Here is a 5,165-nt window from a genome sequence, read left to right on the forward strand (position 1 = left end):
TTTTATGTTTGGGGCTGGAGGGATGGCTCAGAGGTTAAGAGCACTCGCTGCTCTTTAAGGTGACCCAAGTTTGGTTCCCAGTATCCACATGGCAGCTCACAACTATTTGTGATTCTGACTCCAGGAGATCCAATGTCATCTTTTGGCTTCCATGGGCCTGTCTCTCTGTCATACATGGTACATATACATGGTGCACATACATGGTGCATACCCATCCATCCATCCTTCCATCCACATAAAAATAAAAAGATATTTTAAAAAACCACTTACTTATATCATTGGGACAAGTAAGTTGAAATCTCTCCCTCCACTGTAGAGTAGAGCTAGCAATAAGGCACACACATTTGTAGTTAACGACTGGAACGAGGTATATGGTCAGGGGAGAAAGTATATATTTAGGTAATCTCTGTTTTTTTTTTTTTTTCTGATGGACAGAGTGTCTTAAGAAGGTCTTTACTAAAGAGGGCATTCTAGCCTGAAGTTTATATAGAAACTCTCCAAACTCCAACTTTTATCTAAGGGAATAAGATTTGGGGGCTGCAGGCGATTGGCAAGTTTGAGGCCAATCTGGGCTATAGAGGTTTAGGCTACTGTCTGTAACAGCAAATCAGTCTGAGAGATAGATAGATAGATAGATAGATAGATAGATAGATAGATAGATAGAGTGTAATTTAGCCATTCACCTCTTCATCTTTCTGGAATGTAAGATGCTGACCAGACACAGAATGAAACTGAACTCTGAAAATCTGGACCCAGGCTTTTGGCTTTCATGACTAATCATTGCAAGTTGAGCCACGACAGACTGCCTTAGACAACTTTCTTATTTCTGCAATAAAAATCTTCTCTCTCTCTCTCTCTCTCACACACACACACAAAGATGCTTAAAGTGAGACAGAGGCAGGCTGATCTTCATGAGTTTTTAGGCCAGCCTGGTCTATAGTGAAAGAGCCTCAGCCTGGACTGGACTATACAGTGAGTACTGGACCAGTTTGGACCATATTGACCTTCTCTCAAAAACAAAACAAAGCAACAACAACAAAAAGCAATGTAATGAAGGCCATGTTTACTTTGACTCACAGTTTTGGGGTACAGTCCATCATGATGGAAAGTCATGAGTCATGGCAGGAGCACACAGAATCTAGCCGCTCAGCTTGCTTTCTCTTTTCTCTTCAGTCCAGAGCTCTAGCCCATGAATGGTGCCACCCATGGGTAAGGCGGTTCTTGTCACCCCAAACAGCCTCATCTAGGTAATCCCTCCTGGGAATACCCAGAAGCTAAATACTCCCTTACAGGCATGCCTGGAGCCTTATCTCCTAGATGATTCTAGTGCAGTATTTCTCGGGTAGATCAGGACCCCTTTGGGGAGGGTCACATAGCAGATATTCTGCATATCATATATTTACATTATGACTCATAGAAGTAGCAAAATCACAGTTATGAAGTGGTAATGAAATAATTTTAAGGTTGGGAGTCACTCCATCATGAGGAACTGTACCAAAGCGCCACAACAGGTTGAGAACCACGGTTTAGAGCATATCACATAGACAATGTTAACCATCACACAGGTCCATATCATGCTTTGTCTCCGAGATTTTGGTATTGCCCTATGGCTTTTCTTTGGTCACTTATATGTTCCTAGTGCCATGTCTTAATTCGCTTCCCTGCTCCTTGGCCCACCCTCTCCCTCCCCTAGTTGAAAGACTGTCTCCTGCTGGATCAAAGTTCCACCTGGCACTCCTGAGTGGCCTCACTTTGGGATGATATGCCATCATGTGATCTGCCTCAGTAATAAAACACCCCTGGAAAAATCAGAGTTGAACACAGTGAAAGTGACTGAGAAAAGGGTAAAAATTGCCCCTGCAAACAATCTTTTGGAGAACAGAAGGAGGTCATTAGTCAGTGCAATTGTGGCAGCCATTTGGGAACTTGGCAGACTCCTGCTATCACTTGAAACTCTTTTTCCACTGAGTTTAGATTGACCCAGTAACACATTTTATCACACCTGATCTCGTTATCCCTATTTATTTAATCTGGCCTTCGTGCCTTTTAGACTTGCATGCCAGTGTGGTCTTCACATTAAGAATGTGAAGTAAATGTGATTTGTGACCAATGGTGCCTTCTACTTACAGCTGTCTGTTCCTTAAGCATTTTTTCTTTCTCTATTTCTCCCTGGAACTGAGTTCTGTTTTTTAATCAACTTTGGCAGCTTCAGCATTGAACTCTTTACTGATTGGGGCATGGAAAATTACTGCTTTGACCTGGGCAGTGGAAGCAAAGTAAATAAAAATAATGGCAGCCAGGTGGAGATAAAACAAAGCACGTGTCAGCTGTATGTCTTTTGAGGGGCATATTCACCCTGGAAGTACCTTGGCTTCTTCTTGAGAATTTAGGGTTCTCTGTTCATCCTCCCCAGGTTCTACTTAAGCATCATCTTGCTAATTCTCATAACTCATGCTAATTCTCTTGCAACAGCTTCTTGAAACTTAGCAACTCCTCTTGGTTGACTTTAGATGACAGTATTCACAGGCAATTCTTAATACTCAAAAGCAGTGGTCCTTGGCTGCTGTTTTTGAGCCATGGAACTCTCTTAGAATCTAAGGGGCTTCCTAATCCTTTTCAAAATGTATCTGCTCATATGAATATACATGTACAAACTCAGAATCATGGTAGACTCCCTGGAGCCTATGAATGGATCCTAGCTTTATATCCTTGGAAGAAGTGATAAGATCTCCTATTGATGTAGCACATTTATCATTCTCTTAATTTCCCCACTGAATCCACAGTTATGAAACAGGCCTTGAAAAACAGTATCAACTTTTCAACTCAGGGATGGGAAGTCTACAGTCACTCTTTTGTTTTTACCTCTTGATTCATTAACCAGAATTATCCCTAAAGTCCCCAGTGCAAAAGCAGGTAACATATAGGATGCTACAATCGATGGCTTTCACATCTGGTCACAGTCTACGATTCATTGAGGGAAGTCAAGGCAGGAAGGAAGCAAGAGCAGAGGCAGAAACCATGAAGGAAAGCTGCTTACTGGCTTGGTTCCAATAGGTTGCTCAGTTTGCTTTCATCTTTACATTTTTAAATTTTAATTAAAACATAAATACATTTTCCCTCTTCACTTTTCCTTCCAATGCATCCTACATCCTCCCTGTCAGCCACTCCCATAATCCGGGTCCTATTTATTTTATGGTCTCTTTTTTCTATGATCTACTGAGCCCATTTAGTGTTGCTTGTATGTACAAGATTTCTGGGCTGACTGATTGGCATTGTATAACTTACAGGGTGTTCACCCTTGGAGAGGAACAGTTTCTCTCTCTCTCTCTCTCTCTCTCTCTCTCTCTCTCTCTCTCTCTCTCTCTTCCTCCCTCCCTCTCCCCTTCTCTCTCTCTTGGCAGTCATTACTTACCCATAGTTATTAGTCTAGGTATGGGTCACTTTGATGTATTCCCATGCCTCTTGGTGTTGTCTTTGTTTGAGTCTTGCTTAGGGATGCATACTGTTGTGATGTCATGGGTATAGCTTACCTGTCATTTCTCAGAGACACAATCTCATAGCAGACTTCCTCTGGCTTTTATAATCTTCGTATCTTTTCTCTTGTGATGTTCCTTGAGCATTAGGTACAGGAGTTCTGTTGTAGCTTATCAATTGGGGCTGAGCACCCTATTATCAGTTGTTCTCTGTGTTTTGACCAGTTGTGGTTTTCTGTGATGGTTTCCAATGACAGGTAGACTTTCTAGGTAAAGATGGCTTTCAAATCAACTCAGATCACTGATCTGTGGCTCTGGGGCTAGCTAGGTCTATGCTGTGGAGATGGCATCAGGAACAGATGAGAAAGTTCAACTTGCTTTCTGATACAACCCAGGACCATATGCCCAAGGATGGTACCACTAAGGATGGGCAGGGCCCTCCCACATCCATTATTATTTAAAAAAATGCCCCACAGACATGTGCACAAGACAATCTGATGGAGTCAATTCTTCGGTTGAGATTTCCTCTTCTTAGATGAGTCTAGATTTGTGTCAAGTTGACAAAAAGGTTTAGAGAACATAGCAGAAGAGGGGATGGAAACATTTAAGAGCCAGAGGAGCAGCAAAATTGTTACAAAATGGTGTCTTCTGAACTTGACAGGGATGTGCGCAAAAGTTATGATTGCTTTCTTAAGACCTATAGAGTACACACCAATCAATGTTCCAGTATTGAAGGGGGTAGGGTTCACAAGTCTCCTCAAATAAGGGTGAGATGTTTCATAAGCTTTGATGTAGGTGGTATGCTTGAGGACGGGCAGTCCCTTATTCTCTGCACTTTGACCAGTTATGGATCTCTGTAATAGCCTCCGTCCTCTGCAAAAAGAAGCTACTTTGATGAGGGCTAACAGTGCCAAGTATGAGTTCCTTCCTATAGAGCAGGCTTTAAAGTCCAATCAGACAGCTCTTTGTTTCACCTAAGGTATTAGTGCCACTGTTGCACTGTTGGGCATATCATGTCGAGTCAATCATTGTAGATTTTGAGGGTTTATAGCTGGGTAGGACTGTTGATTACTCTTCTCCCATGGCAGCTTGCACTTGACACTATGAGAGCAAGCCACCAGGAAGAGCCTTCCAGGTCAGCGATGGTTTGAGTTCACTGAATCTGGTGACCAGAAAAGACTCTTCTTATTTAAAAGTTATAGGTTGAATAAGCATAATACAGAGTGGTGTGAATACAGGGAAGGTCTGAAGGACTGGTGTCAGGATCAGATGAGGAAGAAATAATTCTGTTACTGTAAGACCTAAGGGTAGAAAACAGATTGTCAGGGGAAGTTTATACAGATAAGTGGCTGACAGTTGAGCTAGGTCTTGAGGAGAGTCACTACAGTAGATGGATGCTATGCTGAGAACATTTCCAGCAGATGCCCAACCAAAGGCAAAAGTGGATGTGTGAGTGGATGGATGTATGTGTGTGCGTGTGTGTGTGCGTGTGCATGCTCACACATGAGTGTGGGTACATGTGGTATAAGTGTGTAATAGAAGAAGACAGGTATTGAGGGGAGTTATTAAAGGGTAAGTGGGAGGAGGTAGGGAGAGGAGGGGAGAAGTAAATATGATCAAAATGCCATTTTACTCACATATTAATTTCTTGACTCTTTAAAAAGTGAAACAGGCAACCTTGGGAAATAGAGG

Source organism: Mastomys coucha, chromosome X (genome assembly GCF_008632895.1).
Source record: "Mastomys coucha isolate ucsf_1 chromosome X, UCSF_Mcou_1, whole genome shotgun sequence".
NCBI lineage: Eukaryota > Metazoa > Chordata > Mammalia > Rodentia > Muridae > Mastomys > Mastomys coucha.